This window comes from Silurus aristotelis, assembly GCF_946808225.1.
Source record: "Silurus aristotelis genome assembly, chromosome: 11".
NCBI classification, from domain to species: Eukaryota; Metazoa; Chordata; class Actinopteri; order Siluriformes; family Siluridae; genus Silurus; species Silurus aristotelis.
In genome coordinates, this window is record NC_139584.1 from 631,780 (window position 1) to 653,264 (window position 21,485).

A 21,485-nucleotide genomic window follows, 5' to 3' on the forward strand; every position below is an offset into this window, starting at 1 on the left:
CAATATCAACAAATAGCTTTCAGGAAACTTCGTGAAAACTCTCCGTGTTCCTGAATCCACTTTAAACATCAGTGTGGAATCTGCATTTTATACACAGTTTCATATTAATGTGAACAAAGTCAAAGCTTTTAGAAAAACAATCAACTTTAAACCCAGCAAAAATATACAGTAATAATAAACATCAGAAAATCACCGAATTTAACAGTCATTCTATTTTCATATTATTATTATTATTAATTATATATATTTATAAAAAATGACTGTATGTTTAAAATGTAGCATATTATATAGTAATAAAAACCGAGCTCTTTGACATTGGTGTCCTAAAAACATGTTCATTTCCTTCTTTTTTTTTTTTTTTTTTTTTTTTAAGAACACGTTTACTGCAGAAACACATTTTTTTTTTAATCTGTTGGCCAGAAGTATTGGGACACCCAATTTTTCCAGCCATATGTGGTTCTTTTTTTTCCAAACACAACTGTATCCGACATCTTTGGATGCAGGGGCATGAAATTTTCCCTTCACTTGATCTAGGAGACCCAAACCTGTTCCAGCAAATAAATCCAGCTCTATGAAGATCCGCTTTTCATGGGTTGGAGTGGAAGATCTCTTGCTGTAGAGCTCTAACCCTAATGAACATGAATCAATATGAAGACTGACTTCACACCAGAACCTCCTCACCTTCTCACCTACATCATCACCTGACTTTACTAACACTCTGGTGACTGCATGAGCACAAATCTACACATAATCTAGTGAATGAGGAGTGGAGCTTATTAGTGGAACAGGATGTTCATAAAGCACATAGTGATCTAATGGATCTCCTGCATCCATAATCATTTGTCCATACAGCGTATTTTCTCTTTATTCAGAAACAGAATCTGATAATTAATGTAGATTTTAAACTGAAAATGACTTGTGATGTTTTCTTCATGAAACTATTTTACAAATGAACTTCTCTGTTTCTCAGAGCTTCTTCTTCTTCACACAGCCTGAAATAAACATTTACATTCCATGTGTGTGTGTGTGTGTGTGTGTGTGTGTGTGTGTGTGTGTGTGTGTGTGTGTGTGTGTGTGTGTGTGTGGAGTCTGAGATTGTTTAGTGATCGATGTCTCGTGTTGTATAAAGAGAACTACAACATCTGGAAGGGAAAAAGAAAAAAAGCCCACAGCCACAGCATCTCAGTCCACGTCATTCCACACCTCCACACTTCACGCCAGTCACGTGACCACAGCGAGTTTCACCCCATCGTAGGTGCGAATCACACAAATTCCACCACCATTCGAAAGAACAGATAAAGAACCTCAGATACATGTGATGAAACCTGAAGTTCAGCTCGTTCCTGAGGTTCATTTCAGGAAGAAGGTTCTGGCCCATGAGCTCTTCTGCAGCGAGCGACACTGAGCCAAGTGCCATCGATTAGCAGCAGGAAATTTCATAAGAAATTAGTCTCCATTTTTAAAATGCACACAGAAGCACAGAGAGAACAAAGACAGAACACTGTTCTCAAAACATGCAGCAGATGGATCAGGAAACACACACACACACACACACACACACACACACACACACACACACACACACACACACACACAACAAAAGACTCTTCCATTTAATACACAAAAGTGAAGTAAGCTGGAGTTTAGCTTCATTCCCTACCGACAAAAACACACAACATAACAACACAAACACACAGTACTTACAAATACAACAACTATCTGAATTACACACACACACACACACACACACACACAACAAAAGACTCTTCCATTTAATACACAAAAGTGAAGTAAGCTGGAGTTTAGCTTCATTCCCTACCGACAAAAACACACAACATAACAACACAAACACACAGTACTTACAAATACAACAACTATCTGAATTACACACACACACACACACACACACACACAACAAAAGACTCTTCCATTTAATACACAAAAGTGAAGTAAGCTGGAGTTTAGCTTCATTCCCTACCGACAAAAACACACAACATAACAACACAAACACACAGTACTTACAAATACAATAACTATCTGAATTACACACACACACACACACACACACACACACACACACACACACAGTGGTGATGTCACAGATCGAGTGCTGCAGATATATTAAGATAAATGTGAAAATCTACACAATTAATAAACAAAAATGACCTTTATTAATGGATTTTATTGAATGTGTATATTTTGTGTTTGAAGGTTGTTTATACTGTGGTGTTTTTCCCTGTATTATTTTAAGCTTATTTATGATGATGATGATGAATTTCAGTTGGGTTTCAGCTGATACTCAGGACGGCCGAAACCTCGAAGGCAGTGTAGAGAAGATTCCTGACCTGGACTTCAGCATTTATACGAGAAACGATTCAAAACTATTTACAGACAACAAGATACATTTTCCATATTATAAATGTATAAAAGCACATTTTCTACACACACACACACTAATATCATTTAATATCTATATCTATTCTTGTGTATTTGCTCAACAGCTCCTGCACATTTTATACTGCCAGAGCCTTTATTTATATACATATATATATATTTATATTCATATTTATATTTATTTGTTTTAAACACCCAACAGCTTCCGCACATTTCTGACTGCTGTAGTTTTTATATTACACGCTGAACATATATTTATTTATTTATCTTCACTCTTCATTTTGCTATTTGCATTTTGCTATCTATCTATCTATCTATCTATCTATCTATCTATCTATCTATCTATCTATCTATCTATCTATCTGTCTGTCTGTCTGTCTGTCTGTCTGTCTGTCTGTCTGTCTGTCTGTCTGTCTGTCTGTCTGTCTGTGCAGTAAAGTGAACACATCGGATGCCACATGATCTGTTTTTAGAGCAGAAGTGTTGAATAAATGTAAATACAGAGTGAACGTCTAAAGCAGTGTTAAAGGTTTTGCTGGAATTAAACACCGGCCAATAAATGAATCCTCCACTATAAACAGCTCACAAACCAACACCTGACAACTTCGTCCCCGTGCTTCACTGCCACTGCGAGATAACGTTCACGCCTCTTAGTGAAATGAACAACCACACCACGAACACCGCAAACACCCAGCAAACACTGCGAACAACACGAAGGTCTACAAACATAGCGAACACAGAGAACACCACAAACACAGCAAACACCCCTGAGAACACAGATAACACCATGAATACAGCAAACACCACGAATACCCCGCAAACTCTGTGAACACAGAGAACACCACAAACACCGCAGACACCATGAACACCCTGCAAACACTACAGACACAGAGAACACCACGAACACCACGAACACCGCAAACACAGAGAACACCATAAACACAGAGAAGACTGCAAAAACAGATGACACCACAAACACCGTAAACACCCTGCAAACATAGAGAACACTGCAAAGGTCCACAACTAAAGCACAAACACACAACTAAAGCACAAACACACAACACACAACTACGCACAAACACACAACTAAAGCACAAACACACAACTACAGCACAAACACACAACACACAACTACAGCACAAACACACAACTGCAGCACAAACACACAACTACAGCACAAACACACAACTACAGCACAAACACACCATACACAACTGCAGCATAAACACAACACACAACTACAGCACAAACACACAACTGCAGCACAAACACACAACTACAGCACAAACACACAACTACAGCACAAACACACAACACACAACTACAGCACAAACACACAATACACAACTGCAGCACAAACACACAACACACGAGTACTGCACAAACACACAACTACAGCACAAACACACAACACACAACTACAGCACAAACACACAACTGCAGCACAAACACACAACACACAACTACAGCACAAACACACAACTGCAGCACAAACACACAACACACAACTACAGCACAAACACACAATACACAACTGCAGCACAAACACACAACACACAAGTACCGCACAAGCACAATGCAAATTGAATGTTTGTGTGTTTGTGCTGCAGTTGTGTGTTGTGTGTTTGTGCTGCAGTTGTGTATTGTGTTTTTGTGCTGTAGTTGTGTGTTTCCTTGATTTATTGTTGGATTTACATTTACAGCATTTGGCAGACGTCCTCATCCAGAGTGATACAACTGAGCAGCTATGGGGTTAGGGGCCTTGTTTAGGGGCCCAGGAGTGGCAGATTGGGTTGAATGGAATTTGAACCAACGGACTTTGGAATAAAAAATCCAACCACTAAGCTACGGCCTCACAAACAATTTACATTACAAAAAGATGTTGTTTTTTAATAACAGCACGTTATTTTCCAGTAAAAGATAAAAAGCTTTTCCGAATTTAAATAAGCTGTTAAGCTCCGCCCACTTCACCAAATGAACTGTAAAGGGATTTAAAAATAATAGAAAATTACGGGTCTCATCTCTTTGTCATAAGCATTTCCATCGAGACACGAAACAAACCTGGTGAGCTTCAAAGAAAACTGATGGTAAAATCATACGAGGGAGAAAATGAGAAAAAAAAGCTACACATTTCATGTTATACACGAATCTAAATCATGTTCTAGCACCATAAAATGAATGAGAGCATAAACGTACAGCAGAAACTCCTCCATATGAGAGGAACTTTGAAGTTCTCTCCATGGTGAGAAGGGAGAAAATAAAAAAGCACTTTGGAAACCCTGTTCCCTCTTGAGAACCCTTGAGGAACCTTTCTAAAGCCTTCTAAGAATGTAGAACGAATCACGATGACTTCCTTCTTCTGCGTCGGAGCTCTGAAGGCATGTCAGGGAGCTATCTGAAGCACGCCGAGCTACATTTCCACATGGCTACCTGCTCACATGACAACCGAGTGCATATCTAACATCCAACTCTCTCCCTCCTCCCTGCTTGTCTCGTCTCACCTCCCTCCCTCCTTCCTTCCTCCTTCTCTCCAGTATCTGCAGAATCCTCCGTTAGCATGCAGCACAGGCGCTAATGCAATCAGAAAACCAGGCGCATGGCCTGAGCGGAACAATAGCACCGAGGCAGCAGAGCACCAGCAGAGCTCCAGTCGCTTCGTCCTCACTCCTTTATTTCCCAGTAACTCTGAGAAGATGTGATTGGCAGCTCGAGGACGTCCGAGTCGTGTATCTCTCTGCTCCTTCACAAGCGTTTAGAGCTCTCTGTAGATATCTGCAGGTCCTGCGTTAAGAAAACGAATGCGACTTTTGTTGTGTGGTGAGTGAACGCAGCATTTATTCCACAGCAATGCAGAGCGTAATGAAGAGAAGAGAGCAGAACCTCGGAGCAGTTCTCCACCGAGCAGAGACTGGCGTGTCTGATGAGAAAGCTGCAAAGATCAATACGAGTAGTTAACAAAGTCCCTGTCAAAATCTGCTCCTCTGCCAGACGCTCAGCACGCTACAGACCTGCCAAAACATCTCCTCCTTTCTTTCTCTTATAAAACAGAAAGAGTCCATATTTCTTTTTTAAATAAATTAAAACTTCACAAAACTAACCCACGACACACAACTACGGATAATCTAACATCTAAAACATATAACACAAATATGTTCTTCTAAGGTTCCTCTGAAGTTTCTTGGAGGTTTGAGTGTTCCACCATTGTAAAACCTTCTCTGGAAGTAAAACCCGATTTGTAGATTTCTGCATAAAAACTTTTTGCCTGAAAACAAAACCTTTCAGGAGAACCTACAGAGAACCTTTATTATATTGCACATGTACCAAATATGAAGCAGTGGAGCTGAAACCTCAAAGCAGATTAAAGGAACCAACGTTCCATTCGATCAGGATTCCTTTTTATTCGTTTTAAGTGTGTTCAGGAGTGGTATTTTTGGATAATCCTGAATGATCTGTTCATAAATTACTCAATGATCTGCATCTACAGTTCACTGATGTAATCTTCTCAGGCCGGAATGGTGGAATTTCTCAGTGAATCATTCAGTGTGAGCTCCTCTACATTAAGCAGATAAAAACCGAGCTGAGAAATGAGCCAATAAGAGGAAATTGAACTCATCTGCTCTCATGTGCAGCACATCCCTGAATCCGGTTTATCATCCATCTATTTCTGTTGGAGATCCAGGACCAAATGCAATTACAGTAAAATCACTTCTGTAAGACATGATGTCATTTCAAACCCAGTGTTTTTTACACTTTACCTCCAGTTTATTTTGCAGAAGAAACAAATCCCTCCTTCCTCTTTTTCTTATTTCCGTACATATGGCTTTAAATTTACAATGAAACTTCACATGCATGAGGTGATACCAAAAAGTTTCGAGACTAGTTTTGTAACACGGCAGCAGATGGCAGCACAAGGCTGCAGGCACAGTCACAGGGAGCACCGACCTTCAGAAGTCAGTGTGCGAAAAAAAAACCCCATTGTCCTGTGTACATCTGGAGCAGTGCAACTGGTAATGATCTGATCACGTGTGCACCACGTCACCGAGCTCCTCCTCACACGTGAGTTTCTCTCCAAAAACAACATGATCTCGCTTCCACACCAACTCGCCAGATTTGGCTCCTGTGGACTTCACCCTCTTCCCCAAGATGAAGATCCAGATCCCAGTTTTGACACCATTGTGGAGATCCGGCACGAATCACAGAAGGTGCTTGAGACCCTTAAAAAAGAAGACTTTCAGGACACGTTCCAGAAGAACACTAGGAGCTGTATTGCTGTGCAGGAAATTTTAAAGGTGATCGTGTGGAAACGTAGACAAATAAAGACTTTTCACAACAGATCAAATCTCCAAACCTTTTGATACCACCTTCACATACATGGCGTTTGGCAGATGCCCTTATCCAGAGTCACACACACTTATTTATACAACTGAATTACAGATCACAGATTTGATGAAGCTCATATTTCTATTTTAGGAGAAAGTAAGATTTGGTTTGTAGTCTCATGTTCTCACTGCTGCGTTGTGGTAAAAGCCATTCTGGACACTTTAAACATGTCACATCCGGAATCTCGTCCAAACCTTGTTTCTAAAATCAGCTTCTCAAACTGATGTTGGAATCCTCACTCGTGACACACGACGGTGTTTGATGCTGCAACTGAAGATCACGATCAGCGATTGTTTTTGTGGCAAAAGTAGTCAGACTAATGCATCAGATTAAACAAACCGTCCAAAATCTGACATCAGATCAGACTAACAGATGGAATGAATCCAATCTGAGTGTAGGCAAAACCTGAGTTCTTCCCATTCCAGCTCTGCATTGACACAAGGTTTCTCAGGAACATGATGATAACACTGATGATCTTGTACATGTAAATACTCTCGGATGGGTTTGTAAAAGGCCAAATTTAACCTTCTCCAAAAAAAATTTCTCCTGCTGACTCTCGGTTGTCTACAGATGTTGGATCTGAACCTCGTTTCATCGTCCTGCTCTCTTTCACTGCTCCTGCTGAAAATGGAGTGTGTTAAAGAATAAAATCTAATTAGGTCTGAGTTTCCCAAAGGAATCAGTGTTGAGATGATTTTACAAATTAAAAGAGTGTTTAAACTGATTCACAGTCTTTTCTTCTGTCTTTGTGTTATGTCACTTTAGAGAGAAATTTGAGACTCGGAATATCCCAAATACGCAGGTCCAGGACCTCAAAATTCCCAGATGAGGGAAGCAAATCCCAGAGTGCACCACGGAGGAAATGCTAATTAACCCGTCGATATAGGGCGAGGTAACCAGGGTACACGCTTCCTCCAGCAAATGGTTCCTGTTAGCAGCCAGCGAGTATTAGACATTCTGGAATCTTTAAAAGGTCGTAGTCTAATTATCTCTCCAGTCTTCTAACACGCTACAATCCGTCACGCTCCCTGAGATCTCAAAACTCTGGGTTTCTAGTAGTTCCTAGAATAGCAAAGTCCACTAAAGGTGGTAGAACATTCTCACATTTAGCTCCTAAACTCTGGAATAGTCTTCCTGACAGTGTTCGGGGTTCAGATACACTCTCCCAGTTTAAGTGTAGATTAAAGACGTATGTTTTTAGCGAGTTCTACACATCACACACATCACACACATCACATCACAACCTTGTGCTCCAGAACATCAGATCACATCACATTATCAACTTGTGCTGTTAATATCATGAACAGCAGCTACGCTAATTCCTCTCCACTGCTTCTCTTTCTCTCCCCATCCCGAGAGGTTGCTCCAGCTCCAGTCACGTCCCACCTCATGAAGATTGTGGAACTTTAAAGAAGTAGATGCCCACAAACATCCTGAACCATCTAGAGACGTACCAGTGCCAATTGGATCCACTTCATGTGGAGTTTGGACACTGGACCTTTTTAAGTGTTTAAAGGCTCTGGCATGGAGAAGCTGGTGCTGGATCTGTGATGATCTCAGATGTTGAGCTATTTTATGAGTTGCTCAGTAGCTCCTGGTTTTATAACCATAATGACTGTATAAGACTGTAGAAAGATCATCAGTCATAATCACACACTCCAGTGCTCATGTTAGTTCTCACTCTCCAGTGTTCTGTAGTGTTTAAAGACTATAATCACACTCTTGATGTCACCCACATGAGGATGAGGTTCTGCTTTTGAGTCTGGTTCCTCTCAAGGTTTCTTCCTCATGACATCTAAGGGAGTTTTTCCTTCACCACAGTCTCCATGGTGATCATCAGGGATAAATACACACCATTCATCGTAACTGTTAAATTCTGTAAAGCTGCTTTGAGACAATGTCTGTTTTGAAAAGCGCAAAATAAATAAACTTGACTTGACTTGACTCTGTAGTCAGGTGACAAGTGATGAATTTCATCAGATGCAACTTAAACCTTAAAACCAAATCCCAATCCCAAATGAATCCAGTCATCTATCCTAAAGAGATCCTGAGATAAAAACTCCAATCCTGCTCAGAACCCTAATTCAAATCCACACAATGCAAAACAACCACAAAATCCTAACCTGAAATGCTAATCAGTAAATGCTAATCCAGTCCTCCAGTCCAAATTCCAAACCACCACCAACATCATTTTCATTTCCTTGATCCTGACCCCAAACGACCCCAAATGAAAAAAAAAAAAAAAAAACAGAACCAGAATGCTCCCGAAGTACAAATGATCAGTTTTCCAGTTTTGTTCTTCTCTTCGGAACTGCCTGGTTCATTCTGACTTCCTACCCCTTTTTTTAATTAGAGACTGCTCTGTACCGCTCGAGATGGTTCAAAATCAACATCCTAAAGATCCATGAAGTTACTGAGCAACTCAAGAAGTTTGAGGATGGATTTAGATTGTAATTAATATCAACAGTCAACAATGTGCTCATGAACACAGTTGAACAGTTCTGCTACTGAAGACATCTAACCACCATTTAAAAGCCAAACCTAATCAGTACTTCAGTTCAGTTCAGTTTGATTTTATTATATGTGACACAAAGCAGCTTTACAGCGGTAACTCTTTCCAACTAGTCCCCATTCCATACCAGGACTATAAATCAACTACCTTCTCAAACTACCATCTCAAAGCTAACTTTTACTTCAAATTCAAATTCCAACCACCACCAAATTCATATTAGTGCCTCAATCCCAATCCCAATCTCAAATACCAGCCAGGCATCAGAAGGACAGGGTTTCATGCCCCTGTATCACCAAGCTGCCACTCTTAGGCCCTTGAGCAAGGCCCTTAACCCACTGTATGCTCCAGGGGTCCTGTATCATGGCTGATCCTGTGCACTGATTTCAGCTTTTTAACATCTCTGGAATATACAAAGAAAGAATTTCATTGTGCTGTAAAGTAAATAAAGCATTTTTACCTAAAACCCAAACCCAGGCAGACAAATAGAAATTTTACACACACCATAGTTATAGGTGCCAAACACAAACCATTAAAGCCCAACCATTAACCCTTCACCCTAACCAACTGAAAAAAATGATCACAAACTTAAAACCATGAATTCAGGATGTGGACCTTCACACAGAGATTGATTATGGACTGCAACATCATGGTCTTCTCAGAAACGTGCTGGAGCTCGAGGGGATCACCATTTTCAGGGCTGATAGAGAAGCAGCATGCACGAGTAAGAGCAGAGGAGGAGGCTTATGCATTTATGTAAACAAGGCATGGTGCACTGTCTCTGTTTCTTCTCACTGCTCTGCTGATCTTAAATACCTGATCATTACGTGCAGACCCTTTTATTTACCACGTGAGTTCACGTGTTGTGGTGATAGCAGTGTCTGTCCCCCCAGATGCTAAGGCTAGCACAGCCATGAAAGATCTAAGCTCTGCTCTCAACAAACTGCAGACAGTTCATCCTGATGGAGCCTTTATCCTCGCTGGGGATTTTAATCACTGCAATTTAAGATCTGCTCTGCCAAGATTCCAACAGCATGTGTCCTGTTTCACTAGAGGACACAAAACACTGGATCATGTATATACAAGTGTGGCTGATGCTTACAGAGTCACACCTCTCCACCACCTTGGACAATCAAACCATCTCTCATTGTTCCTGCTGCCCAACTATTTACCAGCCATCAAAAGTGTGAAACCCACAATCAGGACTGTTAAAGTCTGGCTGAATGGGGCTGATCTCTCTCTCCAGCAGCAGTTCTTACATACAGACTGGAGTGAATTTGCTGCACAGGCCACCACTGACTCGGTCACCAACATCTACACTTACAACAACTCTGTTCTTGACCTCAACAGGTGTGTGGATCGGGTGACCACACAAAAGAACATCATAGTGTTTCAAATCAGAAGCCCTGGATGAACCAGGAGGTCCGTCTTCTGCTCAAAGCACGCAACACAGCCTTTAGGTCTGGAGACCGAGAGGCCAACAGCGTCGCCAGAGCCAATCCGAGGAGGGAAACCTGCAAAGCCAAAAATGTATACAAACAGCGAATCAAGGAGCACTTCAACTCTGTTGACCCCCGATGCATGTGGCAAGGAATTCAGGCCATCGCTGGCCTCAAACCACCCAGCGGTGCACCGCCAACCCGTTCTGCTTCACTCCCCGACGAGCTCAACCTTCTACGCTACCGGGAACATAGAGCCCATGCTCAAGCCAGAGCTATTACCAGCGCTCCTTCTCTGAAGTGTGTGCTACCCTGAGCAGGGTGAATGTACGGAAAGCAGCCAGCTTCGAAAGACTGGTCCTCACCCACCTTAAAGCCTGTATGCCACTCACTCTGGACCCATATATATATATAACTGCATCTCAGTGTGGTACAACAGCTGCACTGCTTCAGACCGTGAAGCCCTTCAGAGAACATTTACAATAAACGCTGTCTGCAAAGGGTGAAGGGCATCATCAAAGATCCCTCTCACCCCAACCATGGACTATTCACCCTTTTCCCATTGGGAGATGCTACAGGTGCCTCATGAACTATTGAACCTCCTCCCATCGGGAGACGCTACAGGTGCCTCATGAACTATTCAACCTTCTCCCATTGGGAGGCGCTACAGGTGCCTCATGGACTATTCACCCTTCTCCCATCGGGAGACGCTACAGGTGCCTCATGAACTATTCAACCTTCTCCCATCGGGAGGCGCTACAGGTGCCTCATGGACTATTCACCCTTCTCCCATCGGGAGGCACTACAGGTGCATCAGAGCACAAACAGACTGAAGAATAGTTTTTCCTGTAGCTGTTACTGCACTGAACATCTGATTCAATACTGCAGTCACTTCTGTGTTTTGAAGTGTTTATTCACTACACATTTTCACACAATCCATAACTCACATTTACACTACTGTACATTCCACCCATATTTATACTGTATATACTGCATCATACTTACATTCATACATGTACATCACTACATCCTATCACTGAGTATTTTATCTTCTGACATGTTTATCTATAAATAATCTTCCACAGTATATTGTATATTATTATATTATATATATTATTACCTACTGCACCTTCTGTACATTATTCACCCTAATCTAATCTAATTTAAAAATAGGACTTTGTACATGGTTTGAAGACTCTAGAGACTCAGATGTTTGAAGTTCATTCCACCACCAAGGTGCCAAAAGAGAGAAGAGTCTGGAAGCCTTCTGGAATGTCTTCTATGTACCCTGAGAGATGGTTGGACCAATCGAGCAATGTTTAGGGATCGGAGGAAGTGTGGTGCAGAGATTAAGCATTGACATGAAGACATGAAGCAGAACCTTCTCCAAACTTCATTTGATTCTCAGATTCGACCTGATCCCCGGGCCAAATCTAACCACAATCTTAATCTCACTCTATCCACAATTACAATCTCAAACTTATCCAGATCTGCAAATATCTCTAGCTTGTCAAATAAAACACCAAATCCACATCTCAAAAGCTTTTCGAAATCGTTTCACTATTTATTTAAAACTAATCTGTGATCACAAATCCTACAAATGTCTGTGTAAAAGGCATTCCTGGTCTGTGCCACACAGAACATGTTAATTAACCCCTCAGTGTTGGAGCAGAAGGCAAATTACAACCTACCAGCTAGAACCTCAAACCTGAATGGCTGATCAGACACTCTTCCTTTAAATCCAGCTATGTGTCAGACCTTAGATGGTGATAAATCCTGATTCTTTTCTGACTGCTCCATGGTACACCATTAGACCTTTGTTCATGTTAAGTGAATCCTTGCCTTGTCTGTGTGTGTTTAAGGTGTGAAGGTCTCCTCATACCTTTCTGCTCCTGTGTTCGCTCCTCTGCCAGCTTTACTCCATACAAATCCAATTTAGCAAATCTATTTTGACATTGAATTTGCACTCATTCAGATGTGCCATCAGGATGTGTGTTTCCAGCCTCCACTCCCTAATGAAAATGTCTACAGGGGAGAGCTCATTACTGGATCTGCTACTCAGGATTCTCTTTTCTCAACCATTCCCCACCATCAGAATCTAATCCACACACACACACACACACACACACACACACACACACACACACACACACACACACACACACACACACACACACACACACACACAGCAGTCTTGCTGCCTTCATGCTGCCAATATTCCCCACAGAGTCTCCCTGAAATGGGAAACAGTAATATGTTTGAACATCATTTTTCAGTAGGACTCTTGATTGGACTATGATGCTTAGTGATACGTTTCACAGCGTCTGCTGTTGCACTTCGTAAGTCCATCTTTCATTTTCCACCTAGAACAAGGATGAGACCACTAAGGACGAGTAAGAGGGGGAACGATTTGACCAAAAACATCACATCACAATATCTGTACGATTTCCATCACAATGTAAAGGCTTGATATAAAGATTCCAGTCATAGTCTAAAATCATCAACACATTCCATGATCCCTGCAACATCTCAGAAGATGGTAGTGTGGCCTTCCTATGTGGCCTTTTTGCTCCATAACTCAATACCTTTCTCTTCTTGCGGTACTGTACACCTGACTGGTTTCTACATTTGACGCTTGGTGTAGGAGAAATCACATTTCAGGAAAGAGTCTAAAATCTTCTGACAGAATTACATCGGAGGAAAAATGATCACAGCGACCATTCATCGGCTGTCAGTAAACAAACCCGCGATTGAAGACTAGCAACTTTAGCCTCGAAATAGGAATATTCTAGGATTTAAAAAATTTCTCTCTGACGACAAATCATGGCCAAAATCACAGTGTGGGCTTCAGAGGGTGCAATTAAACCCCAACACCTCATAACAGATCACAAACAGAAGGAATCATAAGATTAACCTGATCATCAAATAACAATCAAAAGATAATACCAGAAAAGACTCAACACCAAAAAAGGGCCAGTGTTAGAAAAACGCTTAGAAAAATGGCTACACACACACTGTCAATAGTGCTCCACCTGGCCAATGGTCTCATAATCTGTCAGAGAAGCAGGAGACACGGTGCAAAGCCAGATTATTCTGTAAGAAAACTCTTGCGGGTGATTGGGTGAATGAGGACCCAAATGCAGGATGCACAGAGGGAGGAAAATACAGGCTTTAATGGGGCACAGGCAAAAACACGGCCTATTAAACAGTCCAGGGTCTAAACACAGGCAAACAGGGCAGGGAAGGGAAAACCAAAACCGAGTCCAAAAAATCTAAATCCAAAAAACTGAGCAATAAAGGGCAGAGCAAAACACAACCAAAAACAGTCCAGAGTCCAAACCAGGTAACTAGAGAGGCAGAGCAGAATCAGGGGTCAGGGTCAGGATCAGGAACAGAATCCAGAGCAGGCAGGGTGGCAAGAATAAACCCAGGGACTATAAAAAGCCGATAAATGAATCTGGCCCCGAGCTAAAGTCTCGGATGGCCACCGACCCGGAAGTACCCACCGCGGACCTGGAAGTGTGCGCCGTGTGCCCGGAAGATCCTGACATATTCAGACTAAACACCACACTACTCAAACCTAAACACCTTAAAATAGATGACATTTTAACGTTTAATATATAAACCTCAACCTCTCAAATCCTCCTAAATCCACCAGTCTGGTAACAAAAAGGAGTCTGAGGTTATAAAAATGAGCACAAACACCAAAATCTTCTAAATAAGACTATAAGCCCAGAAACAAGAAAATGTGTAAACACCAGATCCTGATCAACACTCAAGTCAAAGCCCAAGCAAATACCAGTCTCAAAAAGTTTCTAACCATAAACACCAAAACCTGCCAAATGTATCGGTTAAAACACCGGGAACATAGCAGACAATTACTTCAGAACATCACTACAACAGAAATTTGCTAAGACTGAAAAGTTAAATACCTCAAAATAATTTAAAGTATAAGTATGAATTCTGAATACTGGACTGACACCAGGAACCTGAGACTGTGAGTATAATACAGTGGGTAAGAGTGCTAGCATAAACACCAAACACTGGCTAATGGGCTAACACAAAACACCAGACAATCACCAACATGATCAACCTCACCCTGGATTCTTCTTCTAATATCAGATAGAAAAAGAACCCTATAAACACTATTACTTTAAACTCCAAAGAAATTAACCTAAACACAAGTGGAGGAAGGAAACCAGAACATCACTGAGTCCCTCATTAGAAACAACAGGACTGACTGACTGTACAGTTAAACACCTTCAAATGATTTAGAATACAATCTCAATTACTGAACACTTAAACACTGACTATCATTTATAAACTTACATACCAGATAAAAGGCTAAACACTGGCTGATATACCAACATACAGTACAAGCACCAAACAAATATCAACATTATAAACCACACCCTCAATCCTACCCTCACCCTCACCCACAATCCCACCCTCAATCCTACCCTCACTCTTAGCCCCAATCCCACCCTCACCCCCAATCCTACACTCACTCTTACCCCCAATCCCACCCTCACCCCCAATCCTACACTCACTCTTACCCCCAATCCCACCCTCACCCCCAATCCTACACTCACTCTTACCCCCAATCCCACCCTCACCCCCAATCCTACACTCACTCTTACCACTAATCCCACCCTCACCCTCACCCTCAATATCAACCTCACCCTCAACATCAACCTCACCCTCAACATCAACCTCACCCTCAATCCTACACTCACCCTTACCCTCATGCCCACCCTCACTTTTACCCTTATGCCCACCCTCACTCTTACCCTCAATCCCACCATCACCCTCAATATCAACCTCACCCAAAACCTTACCGTCAACCTCAACTTCATCTCAACTGCACCCTCAAGATCAACTTTAAATCTGAACATTAATCTCACCATCAATCTTAATCTCACCATCAACCCCACACTCAACCCCACTATCAACCTTAACCTCAACCTCAACCTCACCATCAACCTCACCATCAACCTCACCATCAACCCCACACTCAACCCCACTATCAACCTCCCCATCAACCTCACCATCAACCCCACACTCAACCTCAACCTCCCCATCAACCTCCCCATCAACCCCACACTCAACCCCACTATCAACCTCAACCTCACCATCAACCTCACCATCAACCCCACACTCAACCCCACTATCAACCCCAATCTCACCATCAACCTCACCGTCAACCCCACACTCAACCCCACTATCAACCTCAACCTCACCATCAACCTCACCATCAACCCCACACTCAACCCCACTATCAACCTCGACCTCACCATCAACCCCACACTTAACCCCACTATCAAGCTCAACCTCACCATCAACCCCACACTCAACCCCACTATCAACCTCAACCTCACCATCAACCTCACCATCAACCTCACCATCAACCCCACACTCAACCCCACTATCAACCTCAACCTCACCATCAACCTCACCTTTGAATGCTCTTAGAACTCTACATAAGCAGAAGGAGTGTGAGGTTATACATGTAAACTCTATAAATGTCGTAACTTGACCTCATCAGAAGAAGTTTCAGGCTGTGGATATTATTTTTAGTGAGATTCCACTTTTAGTAAGAATGTAAAAGCGGTGATTTGATCCAGATTACAGGGCAGAAGCTGAGGAACTGCGACTTCTGCGTTCTGGTGTTCACTACGTTCAGTCTGATTTCTCTCCAACAATTACGCTCTCGGCAAATTACCCTGGATTAGGCATTGGAGCAGCAGCTGCATGAGACCACACACACACACACACACACACACACACACACACACACACACACACACACACACACACACACACACACAAACACTATTGGACATTGTGCGCTTGTTACGGTTGTTTTAAATCCTTGACACTCCCAGGACTGTTTATCTCTCTGTACATTTCACTGCAGCTTCTCAATCATTTATTTATTATTTCTTTGGATCGCATATTTTTTATATGATACACAATATTTTTGTCTGTCCTGATCATCTAGAACCCACTAAGAATCATTCAAGGTTCTATGTAGAACTTTGCAAAAATATCCCTAAGCTGAACCTGATGATGAGCAAGAGTTTAGGACGCAGTTACTATACAGACGTGTAGAAATATGTTTTTCTTAATAATAATAATAATAATAATAATGATAATAATAATAATAATAATAATAATAATAATAATGATAATAATAATAATAATAATAATAATAATAATAATCTTTATTTTATATAAATCTTTGAAAATTACATCTCAAAGTGCTTTCCAGGAAAAAATAAATATAGGAACTATTTTTTATAAAAAATAATAATAAAATGAACAGATACTTCAGAAATCTAAAAAATGACCTGAAATCTATCCTGAAAACATACGTTTTAAAAGCAGATTTAAAAACACTAAAAGATCAAATAAAAAGAAAAAACCCCACGAGAAAGTTGTTGAGAAAGTGCTGAGCGTGTAGATAATGTTAACGCTAGCTAGTGCAATAATGCATGTGGTAGCTAACAAGTACATGTCTAGCCAATAACCAGAAACGAAAACCTCTGCAGCCCGACAGGAGGAAAATGTGAACGATTAAATAGAAAAATATGTAAACATCTGGAAATGACACATGATCACTGGATCACGGTTCTAACCTGCAAACTCCACTGCATTTCAGTGTAACAGTGTGTTTCTCTGCTGTAACAGAATTCCTCTGGAACACACACACACACCAAACCTCAGGTGAAATGTTCAGTCTGTTCTGTTAAAATGAAACCGTCAGGCATAATCAATGCTGGGCGTAGTTACAGCGCCCCCTAGTCTATTTACTTTATCATCACAGCTCGTGTTTTTTTTAAGTTATTTAAAGTTATAATAGTTAATAGTTATGTCTGTAAAAACAAGTCTGTTTCTGTTCTTACTGATGTTATAGCAGCTATAAACATCCACCCTCCTACCAGCGTCTCTGTGTCAGATGTCCTAAAACCTATAGTTTTACTGTAGTGACACTGGAGACTCCTTCCATACGTCGAAAACACACTGCTCCTCACGGAAAATGTGAACACGGCGTTACCATGGGAACGATAGCGCATCAGAACGAGAGATAGATACATGTGGTTTATACTTGTCTCATGTATTTTACAGCACAGTGAAATTCTTTCTTCATATCTCCCAGTGATGTTAGGAAGCTGGGGTCAGACATAAGACAGAAACCCTGGAGCACAGAGGATTAAGGGCCTTGCTCAAGGTCCCCAAAAGTGGCAGTTTGGCATTACAAGGGTTTGAACCCACAACCCTCTGATCAGTAACCCAGAGCTTTAACCACTGATCTACGACCTCCTTGAGCATGCTGATATAAACCTGCACTACTGTCAGAGCTGCTGTTATGGAGAACTCATCAACACCTTCTGCCCAATCAGGATCCAGAGCTCAGCAGCAGTGTGGTGTAGTAATACCAAAGATCTGATTCGCTCAGGAGGATGGAAAATAGAACAGAGACGCAGAAACAGGGTCGACTTTCCCACAAGGAAGGAATGACACGGATTTTCCCTCTAGAGGAGAGAGAGCACACTTCCTCATTAACACCGACATGCCTGTTTCAGACTACACACACACACACACACACACACACACACACACACACTGAGCTATAGAAGTTATACATATTATAGAACTGCAATTATATTTAATAGCAGCAGGACGTAGTTATTAGATGCATCGGTGCTGATCCTGGTGTCTGATCCCAGTCTGACTCTCACCTCCCGGAGTATTGGACCAGGATCAGACTCCAGACGCTCATTTTCCCGCAGTGAAGAATCCAATACCAGGTGACGCTACGTAACACAACTGTAATGTGCTTTTTCATGCTAATTTTCATGAAGACTTGGTTACAGCAATCTGGCCGTGTTTCACAATCAATTATCAAATTCCAGGGATGGAAAAGACACCGCGATGAGATCCGACTTCCCACTTCCAGAGGAAATTCCGACGCAGAGCTAACTACGCTTCAACTAAAGACCATTGAGATAAAACGCACGACGCACTGATCTTTAACTCGGAGATGTTTCTGTAGAAGAACTGCGAGACTGCGTCATGAAATCATTCACACATTAAAACAAAAAACAGACAGGAGGCGTGGCTAAAGTGGGAGGGGCTACATCAGAGAGGCAGTGCTGGGTATTCAAGATGGCGTCCTTTATAAATAGACGCTGCGGCGTTCAGCTTCATGACGAGAAGTTCAGACTGCGTGAGATCACTGAGCACTGGTGAGGAAACGATGCTGGGTGACACACACACACACACACACACACACACACACACACACACACGCGCACTACCTTTAAATATTAGCTACTACACGTTTGCTTGCACGCAAAATGACATGATCAGACTTCACATACACACACACACACACACACACACACACACACACACACACACACACACACACACACAGTGAAAAGAGGGGAAATGTGTGTGTTTGTTTCAATTATTTTTATCCCGAACTGTTCCTTTAAGTGCGGTTCTGCATCATGGCCACTGCAGCTCTGACAGCCTGTTGCAGTCGGCATCACACTGCCTCCGTTCTCCTGAATGAACTCGACTCGCACAGCGCAGAATAAACACCCAGTCTCCATAAATAAACACTGCTGCTTTCTCCACACTTCATCCTACACAAATCCGACAGTGATTTTGGTGCATTTGATGCACTATTACACACACACACACACACACACACACACACACACACACACACACACACACACACACACACACAACACCACCATGCACAACAAAGACCAGTGTTCACACGCATCAACACTGAACCTGCACACTGCATCTGCAGCAACAAGCAGAACCCTGATTTCTACATGGTCACATAAACACTTCTCAATCCTAATACACAAAGCGAACCATGGAACACACAACAACAACATCTCCTGTGTGCAATTAACACCTACAGGTGTTCAAGAAACACTCACAGTACAGAAATAACCTTCAGCATTCCCCATGTTAGCATTGTAAGTTAGAATTCCCAGAAAAACAGTACCGTGTTTAATGAATAGCCGATGTTAGGGTTAACCTGAGCGCACCTAAACACTGAATTCAATACTGCAGGATTCAACACTGCAGGCATTCACACAACCCAACAATGTGGATGGAAATATAATCATTAAGCTTTACATACAGTGGAATATGATCAAAGTCACCTCAACACTTTTATCTCATAGTGTTTATTAACCCGGTAAGAATGTAGCCTGTAGGTGTTGATGTTGATGTACTTCTCTAGGTATTGATTTAAAAATCTAAGACAGACGCATGTACGAATAAAAACAAGCCTGCAGATGTGGATTTTTTCTTGTACAAGTTCATTCAAAGCATCAGGTGTTAATTAAGCTGGTGTTGAATAAATACCACAATAAAGTTTTAGTTGTACGAGTAAACTCAACACTAATATAATCCACACATGATACAAATCTCCAGATCTGCATTTGATACTAAAAAAACAGAAACACTCATAACTTGATAAGCCTGAGAGAATAAATACTGTCCAATAAATACTGTCCGTGTTTATACAAATTGACATGTGTTTAAGTATCCTGAACACTTAACACTGCAGAGGTTAATTTAATAATGTAAGATTGGATTTAACTCTACAACTATAAATTCATCACCACAGGTATACATTCAACACTACCACTATAGATTCAACACTACCACTATAAAGGTATTACTACAGCTATAAATTCAACACTACAGGTAGAATTTCAACAAAATAGGTATACATTTAACAATACAGATACAAGTTCAACATTACAGCCATGAACTCAACACTGCAACTATTTATTCAATACTATAGCTATAACGTCAACACTACAGCCACAAAATAAACACTACAGCACCAATTCAAGACAACAGTTACAAATTCAACACTGCAGCAAAACTACAGCTACAGATTCAACACTACAGCTAAAAAGTCAACACTACAGCTATAAAGTCAATACTACAGCTATACATTTAATACTACAGCTATAAATTTAACACTACAGATATACATTCGATACTACAGTTATAAAGTTAACACTATAACTATAACTTTAATACTACAGCTATTGATTCAACACTAAAGCTATTAATTAAATTCCCTTCTATCAAATCAACACTACAGCTACACATTCAACACTACAGCCATAAAATCAATGCTACAGCTATAAATTCAACACTACAGCAATTAACTAAATTATGTACTATTCAATTAACACATCAGCTATTCAACACTACATGCACACATACAACATCACAGCTAAAAAGTTAAAACCACAGCTATAAATGCAATACTACAACTATAAATTCAACACTAAAGGTAAAAGTAAAAGCCTGTAGATGATTTATACCTATAATACACTGTAGGTAAAACTTAGGTAGTAACACGAACACTGTAAAGCTTAATATAATCCGGCAGGTGTTTATGTACCCCTGTAAAACTACTCCTACAGGTAATTAATTTCCCCTGTAAAAATAACCCTGCAGGTGTTTATTTACCCCTGTAAGACTACCCCTACAGGTGTTTATTTACCCCTGTAACACTACTCCTGCAGGTGTTTATTTACCCCTGTAAGACTACCCCTGCAAGTGTTTATTTACCCCTGTAAGACTACTCCTGCAGGTGTTTATTTACCCCTGTAAGACTACTCCTGCAGGTGTTTATTTACCCCTGTAAGACTACCCCTACAGGTGTTTATTTACCCCTGTAACACTACTCCTGCAGGTGTTTATTT

The 21,485-nt window shown here is 41.2% G+C and overlaps 1 protein-coding gene and 1 long non-coding RNA gene across 4 annotated transcripts in view; both read right to left on the bottom strand.

Annotated features, from left to right (window-relative positions):
* The window catches only part of LOC310733695, a 94,972-nt gene that overhangs the window by 69,060 nt on the left and 4,427 nt on the right, over window positions 1-21,485 (bottom strand). The gene's annotated exons all lie outside the window — the stretch shown is intronic.
* Window positions 1-21,485, bottom strand: part of kcnn1b (potassium intermediate/small conductance calcium-activated channel, subfamily N, member 1b) — a 66,434-nt gene that overhangs the window by 30,953 nt on the left and 13,996 nt on the right. The window lies entirely within an intron of this gene.